Source organism: Diadema antillarum, unplaced genomic scaffold (genome assembly GCF_040938485.1).
Source record: "Diadema antillarum isolate AM-2024a unplaced genomic scaffold, OU_Dant_1.0 scf00000019, whole genome shotgun sequence".
Lineage (NCBI taxonomy): Eukaryota > Metazoa > Echinodermata > Echinoidea > Diadematoida > Diadematidae > Diadema > Diadema antillarum.
The window spans coordinates 2,924,284-2,936,495 of record NW_027270908.1 but is presented as its reverse complement, the minus strand read 5'-3'; the positions used below and the strand labels follow the sequence as shown (position 1 = coordinate 2,936,495).

Here is a 12,212-nt window from a genome sequence, read left to right as displayed (position 1 = left end):
CAAAGTCAGACAGGGCAGTCACATGAAATGAGACAAAGCAAAAGTTAAAGAAATAGCATGGCAACAGCATCCCCGGTTTGCAATATTATGTATTAACTCAGACTATAGAAATTGAGTGAATAGAGGTGTTATGTAATAGCTCCCATCCAGGTGGTGGCTAGGAATGTTCTCTAGCTCAGTCGAGACTCAGCTATGTCAGTGTCACTAGGGTGTTGGTTGTGGTTTATTGTTCACAAGTTCATGAGTAAAGATGTTATGTAACAGCAGTCTAGACGATGGCTAGACATTGTGTAGAGTTTCAATAGGGTTATATTTAAGCATGATGATTGGATGATCCTTTTTGTGTAGAAAAGGCATGAAAAAGCAAGTGTATGGGAGTGTAAGGGACTTTAGTGTTAATCTCTATGGTTAGGGAAGCTAATAAAAAGCTCAGTAATGTAGAGGATCGGGGAGAAATACTTTGATCAGACATCCAGCATAGATCTCCGCTTAGGCAGCAGTCGTTCTTCTGGGGGTTTTCCACGTCGGTGAGATGCGAGCTCCAGCTGCCGATAAAACTGAACTCGGACAGTTATGATCCGAACTTTGGAACGGAGCTCAATCTCCATTTGCCTGCTCGCCGTCGTTTGAGCTCGGGCATCGCAGGTCAAGGCATGAGTCTGCGTGGTTGCAGGGACTAGTGAAGGCCGAGGAGCTGAGAGGACCGCCGATAGGGTAGCGTCTAGCTGAGTGGCCAAGTCAAGGGATGCTTCCAAGAGACAAGCCAAGCGACTGTGCCGAGGTCGACGACGAGGGTATCGGACATTGATGGCGACTGAGCCAAGCTGAGGGGATCACCAGTTCAGGTCATCCAAGATAACCTAAGTTATGTATTTGTGATTTGTTTCATATTATATTTTATGCTCAATGTATTGTTATGAACGAGAAAGCTGCAAAGATTTGAAAGATTAAACTCGAACATAACTGTATACGCACAGTTTGAATTTCCATTATTTTGGTGTCAGAGTAGCAGAGAGAAAAAAAAAAAGTCACTCACGTGACAATTTGGAGGTCCCACCGAGATACTGCTACCTGATTAGAAAAGGTTATTCACATACTCTTTTAAACATGTTTTAGGCTTAAATGCGATGTTTGTGTTTCATTGAAAATTCATTGCTCAATCATACGCATTACCGTATTAGGCCAAGTAAAAAAAGAAAGTAGTTTCTCGTCCGGGTTTTTTGAGCAAGGCGATGAGGGAGGTCCTTACTATTTGATATCTTACTATTTTTTCGAGGATTGTCAAAATGAAAGTAATAGTGTTTCTCGTCCGGTAATTCTGAGAAAGGTAACGAGAGAGGGCTTTACTATTTTCTATATCCAATTTATGAAATGAAATATCACTCTGGTAGCTGTGTTATGAGAGACCAGGTCCCAAGTGTATGTCTTGCCTGCACTCTGTGCATTTCAACCAAATAGATATACATGTATTGTCGCTATGTACCATACTTGAAATGAAACTTCATGAATGCAGAAATACATTTCCACTACAGATGTCAAGGGAAAATGACCATCTTAATACTGGTATTTAGTGTTGTAATGGCATTTCTGATACCAGTGTACTTGCAATTCTGATGTATTGTGCTATTAATTGAAACAGGTATAAAACATTCTATCAACAAATGTACGACTGAAATAAATTCCATGATATTCAAAACACTGCTTTATCATTGTGTTTGTGACTTTTTGTGTCCACACAGCTGGTATATTGTATCTGCATCTCTTCACAGTACAATTGTAGCACATTCAACTGGAAACTGGCTGGTACAATTGCAGATGGATGTCAAAATGATACTGATATGGCATTATAGCATTAAACATTTAAAGATGTTTCTTCATATTCTAAAAAGCTCATTTGATAATCATTCATCATTTGGATGATGAATTGATTGTATACATCACACTACAGGTGATACGACTCACGGCCGTGTCCGTGAATTTACATCGTAAAGAAAAGTATCCCGCAGAAATACGAGACAAACCAGAATCCGTGGAAAAGTTATTTATTTTGTAGATACACCCATTTAATAATTCTACATTTGCTGGAAAAGCGCATTCATTTTCTCTTCGAAAGAGAACAATACATCGCCGTCAGATGCAACGTTAACAGAGCAGTGTTTGAGCCTCTACACATTCGAATGTGTTAATGCGTGCGTGCAGACAGCTGACAGACCAGGGGGATGGGGACCCTGGCAGCTAGCTACAGACACGCATATACGCGGCCGGCACGGCCACTGCACTGGCACCGACCTTCCGACACTGCACACACGTGCACATAGTCACAATGACATGAAAATGTAAACTCGAAACAATCCTCACAAGCATTTGTACAGTACATTTCATCCCTTTAAAATATGAGAAACGGGGAAAAATACGAACAATGCGCGAAATATAAGTGGAATACTAGCGGTTAGTATCAGCGATCGTTCGCAAAAGATGTTGCCGCTATCGCGTTCACGACGTACCGAGTGCGCTGTAACAGCCCAGGCCCGCGCCCGCGCGCCCATCCAACTACAGTTCGACTGCTCTGTGGGTCATTCCTTCTTGCCGAGCTCGCAGTGTGAAATGCATGCGTTATTACATATGCACTACGGAAGCTACAGCTGTACTCAGCTAAGATAGAGGACGCGTACACATCACGATTGGTAGGTGAATTGTCGATTTTGTGCTTTCGGCGGCCGAAAAAATAGTAAATATCAAAAAGGTCGATGCGGCAACTGAAAATCGATGCGGGCGGAGAGCGGGCTTGGACGAGAATTATGAATTTCTTGGTATTTTCAGCGCCATTTTGAAAATAGTAAATAGTAAAAAAATCGATGCGGCGGCCAAAATCGATGCGCGCGAGGACGAGAAACTGGTTTCTTTTTTTACTTGGCCTTACTAGGTGTTATTATTGTCGATATAATAACTGTTTCGTACGTTTGATCGGAAACATTACCCCAGTGCGAATTGTGCGAGTATGTCGCCTTACGTGACAGTTTGATTGAAGTTTTTCTCCCCAAGGTTATGCCCTTGGTGATGCCTACTAGAGGCACATGTGTGATATAGATTCGGGTATTGAATCTGTGTGGAGTGTTGCTCCGTTTTTAAGGTTACGCCCTTGGTGTTGCATGTTATATGCATGTTTGATAGATTCGGGTTTGTGTGCATGAGTCTATGTGGAGTGTTACTCCTTTTTCAAGGTTACGCCCTTGGTATTGCCGGTTAGAGGCAGTGTGATAGATTCGGGGTTTGCATGCATGAATGAATCTGTGCGGAGTGTTATTTTATTGCAAGGTTACGCCCTTGGTGTTGCCTGGTATAGGCATGTTTGGTAGATTGTATTGGGTTTGTACAGTCCCAAATCAATTGTATGCTCATTGGGAGATACAGCTTTAGTATGCTTATTGACAGGGCATGCTTGGTATGTGGAATGTTTGTTGAGTGAACTCGTGTCATTTCACATTGCCTGCATTCCAGTACGCTTTTGACAAGGTACTAGCGGTTTGGTATGTGGAATACTTGTTGAGTGAATTTCAGCTGTTTGTCATTTGCAATTGTACGCTCGTTCGGAGATACAAATTGTTGATAAGTATACGCTGGCTGCAAGGTAGTACTTTTGTCGGACTTTGATAGCTAGGTGCTAGTCAGCTGTTGTTTTGTGCGACTACACGTTTGCTTAGTCTGGAAGTTACATAGTCAGTATGGCTAGTGTTGAGCAAATCAGAGAGTTCTCTTCATTAGGCAGAGAAATGGGCCTTAGTGGTGGTGAATTGAGCAGCTTTGTTTCAGAGCGATGCCAGGCAATTGAAGCAGAGCTTAAAGCTGAACGCGAAGCGCGTGAATCTGCCCAGGAAGCTGCCCGTGCAGCTGCCCGTGAAGCTGATCGTGAAGCACGCAAAGCTGATCGTGAACGCGAAGCTCTAGAAAAGGCGCGCGAACATGAAATAAGATTAGCACAGTTGCGTATAGAGGAAGGAACAGCGAATGTTGGTAGGCCCCAGTTAGCTGGCTTAAAGCTGAAAGTAGGTCGATTTGATGACGCACATGATAAGTTTGATGCTTATGTCACAAAGTTCGAAATGTTGATGAAAAGTCAGAATATCCCGGTAGACATGTGGGTGTTGTATTTGATTTCCAATCTAACAGGCAAAGCGTTAGATGTTGTGAATCGGATGAGTGCTGATGATCGCCAGAGTTATGCTACAGTGAAGCATGAGTTGATGTCATATTATCATCTCACTGAAGAGGGGTATAGGCGGAGTTTTAGATCAGCAAAGCCAATGAAGTTTGAGCGCCCAAAACAGTTTGCTACTCGAATGAAGGGGTATTTTGATCATTGGGTGGAAGAGGCTGAGATTGGGGATACTAGGAAGGATCTAGAAGATTTGATTTTGCAAGAGCAATTTCTGATAGATTGTCCCAGAGAAGTAGTTAGGTTTGTCAAGGAACGAAAATGTAAAGATTTCAACGAGGTAGTTGATTGTGCAGAAATCTATGTAGAAGCTCACGGTCCTCATGCATTTTCGGGTGTACAGAAATCGGAAAGAAACCGATCAGATTCAAAGCCGGAAAGCAAACCGCCCCAACAAAATCAGGTCAAAAGGACTAGTACGTATCAGAAACCGGCTGATGCTCAGTCAAAGGCGGGAAAGACTATGGGAAATAGGACTTTTCAGGGCAGGGGTTGCTATATGTGTGGAAACCCAAATCACATGAAGAGATTGTCCCATGTTGTCTAGGCCTGTATCAGCTCAAGGTTTGATGGGTGCTGGGGAAGGTACGGCCCCAAAAGTAGACATGAATGTGGCGAATGAGGTGTCGCGGGGTGAGCCCGAGCCGGGAGTTGTTGGTTCGACGGCAGGTTGTTTCCTCCTTGAGAGAGTGGTCAACGACTTTGAGTGTGTAAAGAATGAAGTGGTTGAAAAAGGTGGAATGACATACAATGATGTCGCTGCGAAGGCGAATCGTATGCCGGTTGTGTCTGGAAGACTGATGCCAGATAATACACCCGTGTCTGTTTTGCGTGATACAGGTTGTAGTACGTGCGTGGTGATTGAGAAATTGGTTAGAAATGACCAACTAACAGGTCAACATCAGGCAGTGAGGTTAATTGACGGTACGGTTAGGCGTTTTCCCGTGGCTAAGGTAGCTGTTGATTCGCCATATTTTGAAGGGGAAGTTGAAGCCGTGTGCATGCCTGATTGTTTGAGTGAGGTAGTTATCGGGAATGTAGAAGGGGCTCGTGAACCGAGTGACCCCAATCTACATTGGGTCCCAAAGAGTGTTGTGTCTGACCCGGATGTAGAGGTCATAACCCCGGATATGGGTCTAGAAAGTTCAAATGATGGTGTAGAACAGGACGTCGAGGTCGCAATCCCAGGTGAGCTGGATGATACAGGGATGGCTGTTCAAACTCTTGCACAAAAGGTGAAGGATTCGAGGCCTAGTAAAGGTTTGACTGTTGCAGATCCTGTTGATAATGTGCGGTCGAGTGAATTTCTAAAGGAACAGAAAGATGATGAGTCGTTGCGCCCTCTATGGCAGAAAAGAGGACATGTTGATAATTTCAAGTACGAGTTTGACTATGACTATGTGATCGACGTTGATGGTGTTGCCAAAACGTATCACATCAATTTGTTGAAGAGGTACTATAGTCGAGGTGAAGAGGTACCAGTGGCCAGTTGCTTTGAGATTGAGGGGGTCGAAGGCGATGAGGAAGTTGTTGAGGTCATGGCTGACGAGGAAGATGTGGCAGAGGCTGGTTCTGGTTGGAATAGGGAGATGCCCGGTATGCCTAGCGTAGTACAGATGGAGTTTGTTGACAGGGTAACAGTAGATCCAGTCCAATGTGGAATCTCGTTGACGACTGAACGACCAGTGCGATCTCCGCCTCATAGGGTACCTCAGGCTATGGAAGAGGAGATGAGCAAGGAAGTTGATTCCATGTTGAAGTTAGGAGTAATCGAGCCTTCTAACTCTCCATCCATTGTGATAGTCAAAAAGCCGAACGGCTGACCTCATGAGTAGATTGCTGTAACTGTTTATATTGTTGTTTGTAATGGTCCTTGCTTGTCCATTACATGTTGACGAGGTAAAGCTCAAAGAAAGAGAGGAACATAAATGATGAAACACATATTAATTTTGTTGAATTGTCATGAAGAAAATAATGCTCATGTAAGTGCAAATGCTACAAAAGCCTTTCTCTCTCTCTCTTATTTCTCTTACAGGATCAGCGAATCGCGATTACAATATAGATGTAAAGGGATTAAGAGTAGGGAGTAATGCTTAAGGCTTGGTTAAATCTTACAGTGCACGTGTTCAAGTATACATGAGGTATTAGAACACTAGGCGTACTAAGAGGTAGCAGGTGTTAACCAGGTAGCAAGATTACATTTCAGTAGATTTTCATCCAGATAAACATGTAAATAGCAACAATATTATTTTGTTGTAAGGTTTGTGCAACATGGAAGTATAGGGAAATGAAAGTCAAAGTACGCACAAACATATTAGGATATCTGAGCAAGAATGTGTGATAGTAGAGATATTATTGCTAAAAGGTATCATTATAGGCAATGAAGATTTTATGTATACATGTTCGATGGTTCTGCTTTAGTTATAGAAGACTTAAAGCTTATACTCGAGCAGGATTTGAAGATGATGTATTAAGTAAGCTATAAGGCCTTTATTAGGAATACCAGCAAAGCAAAAGTTGGTTGTTAAAAGGCTTGGGAGATGATTGTGAAGTTGTTTTGTTTCAGAACAAGAATGGCAGAAGAAAAAGGGGTAGTGTAATGTATGATGTATATATGCTGTGGATATTGGTGTCTATCAGTCTCTCTTTTGAACACATGCCTATTGACATACACTGTGAATAGTATGTTGGTTGATTGACTAGTATGTTGCATAAATTTCTTGTAGGATATAATTTTGATATCCCAATTATATCTTAAGGTGGGGGATATTGTCAGGAGAGAAATTTATCTTTGATTTTGCCAGTGAAGTGAAATCGAATTTGTTTGAGTTTGCAAAAGATTTAGAGCTTTAAAGTTGTCCTAGAAAGCCACTAGGTCGAACTGCAAGAGATTGATTGTCTGGAAATTTATATTAAATGAGACAAAGTAAAAGTTAAAGAATAAACTGGCATAGCAACAGCATGTCTAGATCAGTCAAAGTCAGACAGGGCAGTCACATGAAATGAGACAAAGCAAAAGTTAAAGAAATAGCATGGCAACAGCATCCCCGGTTTGCAATATTATGTATTAACTCAGACTATAGAAATTGAGTGAATAGAGGTGTTATGTAATAGCTCCCATCCAGGTGGTGGCTAGGAATGTTCTCTAGCTCAGTCGAGACTCAGCTATGTCAGTGTCACTAGGGTGTTGGTTGTGGTTTATTGTTCACAAGTTCATGAGTAAAGATGTTATGTAACAGCAGTCTAGACGATGGCTAGACATTGTGTAGAGTTTCAATAGGGTTATATTTAAGCATGATGATTGGATGATCCTTTTTGTGTAGAAAAGGCATGAAAAAGCAAGTGTATGGGAGTGTAAGGGACTTTAGTGTTAATCTCTATGGTTAGGGAAGCTAATAAAAAGCTCAGTAATGTAGAGGATCGGGGAGAAATACTTTGATCAGACATCCAGCATAGATCTCCGCTTAGGCAGCAGTCGTTCTTCTGGGGGTTTTCCACGTCGGTGAGATGCGAGCTCCAGCTGCCGATAAAACTGAACTCGGACAGTTATGATCCGAACTTTGGAACGGAGCTCAATCTCCATTTGCCTGCTCGCCGTCGTTTGAGCTCGGGCATCGCAGGTCAAGGCATGAGTCTGCGTGGTTGCAGGGACTAGTGAAGGCCGAGGAGCTGAGAGGACCGCCGATAGGGTAGCGTCTAGCTGAGTGGCCAAGTCAAGGGATGCTTCCAAGAGACAAGCCAAGCGACTGTGCCGAGGTCGACGACGAGGGTATCGGACATTGATGGCGACTGAGCCAAGCTGAGGGGATCACCAGTTCAGGTCATCCAAGATAACCTAAGTTATGTATTTGTGATTTGTTTCATATTATATTTTATGCTCAATGTATTGTTATGAACGAGAAAGCTGCAAAGATTTGAAAGATTAAACTCGAACATAACTGTATACGAACAGTTTGAATTTCCATTATTTTGGTGTCAGAGTAGCAGAGAGAAAAAAAAAAGTCACTCACGTGACAGTTTTCTCAGGCACCACATGATCTGTGGTGCCTACGTAGATACTACATAGTCACTACTAAAGAGTTTTGTATTATAATGAGTAGGTACTGAGAGGAATCTCGTTGTTGTGTTTGTTTTTATTACTTGCTAGTAGTCCTATGTCTCTCTGGGTGCGCAAAAACAACAACAACATATCAACCAAATGTGACGTGTGATGATCTACTTAAATGATACGCGCATGCATTTATTGCGTCATAATAATTTGCGCGCGTAATATGACAGACACAATGTTTGGGTAACTACGGCAGCCTCATGCACTCTCTCGCATGTGCAGCGTGTATCAAACTTCTCACGGGTTCAAAGTTGTACGGGAAGCTTGAGAAAGAACGAAGTGCCTCTTCTGAACTCCAAAGTAATAAAAGAAAAAGAACAGCCATTCTTTGCATCACAGAGGCTTGAATTCGTCCAGCTTTCAGGCCCTCTGGCAAAGAATGGGTTGCATATTTTCTAAATATCGGAAGGAAAGCGCCGAAGAGAGGAGTGAAGATACCACCATTTCCGCGGACCTGCCTGAGCCGAGAGCTGATGGGCAGCAACATCCCCCGCTCCCGATCATCAAGAGCGCCAGTGAAGAATACCGCGGAGATGAGTTTTGGCAACCCCCTTACACCGAGCTCCAGGATAAGGGCAAGTCGTGATTCCATTCCTTTCTTGTGTCAGCCGTTAAGAATAAATTTTTCTTTTCAAAGATCACAGGCGTTACGCAGGATGCCTCTATTCATAGCCGGGCAAGTGAAAACAAACTTTGTAGTCTGTCCCGAAATATCAAGATACGCGTATTAAAATAAGACCAGTAATGAAATTGCAAAAAAAAGATAAGAATTATAAAGACGAGTGTTTGAATGATATTATCTATCCTTAGGGAATTATATTTCAGAGGTGGCATTTGAATTAAGAGGGAGAAAAAGAGAACACAACTTATAATGTTCTTCGAAATAGACCTACAGACAGTAAAGAAGCTATTGGTAGTGAGTTTGCAAGCAAAGGAATCTAAAAACAAAACAATCCTTTTACCCCAAGGGATCACTTAAGATTCAAAAGAGAGGAATGAAGTAGAACATCACTGATTTATCAACGAGACTAACAACCTTATTTATGATTTTTTTTTAAAGAACAAAGACGAAGGTTGTAGGCATATAAAAGTAATGACAGCAGCTGTCCGTTGGGCAGATACTAAGGACAGCCGTTCAAAGTGAAGAAGACACAAGGTGGTGCTCTTTAAGTATGTCCAGTTAGGGTGTGCGTGAAGCACGCGATCTGATTATGAGGACTCTGTATCCAATACAATAATCTATCAAATACAATCATGTACTGTAATGCCAAAATAACATTTCGTGATTGGCAAAAAGTAACATAAATGGTCAAAGCAACCGATTACTTTATGACCCAAAATCAGTTTTGTTTCGATGACACATGCTGAGTTGAATAATCTTCATCCAGCTTCATCTTTGTATTTCTTAAAAACAACCCTATTCCCTTCTAATGAGATCACTTCCAATTTATGTTATGCCGCCGGGAATACCCATTGGCATATTACCTGAGAAAGACGAAAATTAATACGATTGTTTAGCGTTTTAGCATTAAAGGGAAATCACCTACAAACATTTTCTTTTGCTATTCTTTATTTTCTTAACTTCCAGCGTCAGTATAAGCACATTACGTTGTCTCAGAATTGAAGACCAAAACCAAAAGAAAGAAAAAAAAAGTATCATGTTCAAGGGAATGAGTGGGAGACACTGGCAATCTCTTTGTTCAGTATGTTCTTAACTTTTAAAAAGAAATATCTCACTGTGCATGGTGACAATGTTCCGACAGGTTCTCACTATGACGTCATCAGTGTCAGCTCAAGCTCTTCCTCCATGTCCAGAGAGGGCGTGTGCCATCATACTCTGGACGTGAAAGTCACGTGTCCAACTCGATCTGACGAGGAAGCGGCGCGAAAGATGGAGATTATCAAAGTAAGACACCATAAAACATGATTATATCAAAAATATGATTACGATTAAGCGGACACTATTTTTTGACAACTAACACACATTCAATGAAATGAATGCTATAGGTGTCACTTCCAAAATGAATTGCCAATAAATTTAGCTCAATTCTAGATAAGGTGTGCAGTTTATTATGAAAAGAGGAATTAGACCATCAGTGTTTTGCTTTGCTTTGTTTTTCACTAGATGCTTTTAATTCCACATTGTCGCTCTAAGGGCGGGTTTTCGACGGTCCACACGTGGATATAGGTTGTTCATCGAAGGGTTTGAATAATGTCGTATCGAAATTTTGTTTGTTGGTCTTCCTAAGATGTTGAAATTGAAAATGTTGATTTTTCTACTTCCAGGAAATTGCAGAACTCCAGCTGAGAGACCTCAAGCGAGCCGAGCGGTCCTTTTGGCAGTCTGTCATCTCCAGAGAAGCACAGAAAGTAGCTGTTGCCTTGGCAACGAGTGAGCCCATCAATGAATCGGAAGATCAGACTGAGATCGGAACATCGATCTTGGAGGAACGGTGTCTCGGTTTAACTGCGAAGGGGCAGGAGGTAAGCTGCTTCCATCATTAAATTTCGCAGCTGACATAACAACTTGATTTATAATGTTGTCCGTTTGTTCGCTTACCATTCTTTAATAAGATAGACTTTTAAAAAATGGATGACGTAACGAAAGTGGGGACACTGTGGTATAGTGGACAAGAAAAGAAGGTTTCGAATTCGAGTCCCGCCAAGTATTTACATCTGTGGACCGCTGTATGTTCGATTGACTTTCAAAACTTAAGTAAAATCAAATAAAGAGAATAGCAGACGTTTACAAAATAATGGACATGAAGAAAAAAAAAACAGAAAGAAGGACATTCTAAAATATTGTCCATATTGTAACATTGATGACAACCGCTGGTGAAAATTAATCAAGATAATAACTGTCATCAACTCTCAATCATCCCGTTGCTTTGTGAAAAAACAAAATAAGTCAACATTTGAATTCTGCTGTGGTCAATTCTTTAGCACCTGCAAGCTCCTAAAGCCGAGAAGACCAATGAAGCGAACATCCTCACCGACATCATTGTTGGCCCAGCTGGAGCGATGCTGGATTCTAACATCAGCCAGGTCATCCTTCATGGGCCTGACACAGCCGGGCACGAGAAGGTATGACACCTCTATAGTTTGTTTCGGCACGAAAAAGAAACTAGCAAGTTAATTATATTATATTGGATGGCTATGAATGGGATACCAGGGAATATTGCACGAGTTAGGGCAAATATTGCACGAATCGAAGATGAGTGCAATATTGACTCTAACGAGTGCAATATTCCCTGGTATTCCTTGAATCAAGGCCATCCAATATAATTATTATCATTTATACAATCAAGTAGAGCAACCATGAACTGCACAAAATCATCCGGCTTCTACTCGTCTTTGAAGTTGACTCGGCAGTCCCATCCCAGCGCTGAAAAGGGGAAGCCCCTAAAACTGCGTATGAAACAAACAACTAGCAACATGTTTGCGCGCTTGTGAAAAATGTAACAAAATGACGCGCACTAGTAGCAAGCGTTTGCGCATTCAGCAAGCGCTCACGCGATAAACGAGACAGAATTGAATATGGTGTGATCTTGAACGGCAAGTAATAAAGGTAGCCTATGGGGAATTAATACGTTGGTCTATGCGATTCGTTCAATATGCTCTGATATTGAACGGTACAAATCGAGCGGACTACAATACGCGTTTTTAATGCGCCGCTAAAATGTCCTATATAGATGATAATATATAATATTGAATCTTACTACGGTAAGATATGTGTGTTGCTGTGAATGCATTTTTCATAGACTTAGCACTTGTTACCGGGCATTTGTTCAAAGCGAATACATGAAGAAAACAAAATAACTCCTTCATATGAAATTTATAATTTACTTTAATTCAAATTTATTAGTGGATATTCATATCTGGTCAGTTTCC

The 12,212-nt window shown here is 41.6% G+C and overlaps 1 pseudogene; it reads left to right on the top strand.

Annotated features, from left to right (window-relative positions):
* The first annotated feature begins 3,903 nt into the window (after nt 1-3,903).
* On the top strand, nt 3,904-6,135 carry LOC139728361 (uncharacterized; annotated as a pseudogene).
* Nucleotides 6,136-12,212: the final 6,077 nt, after the last annotated feature.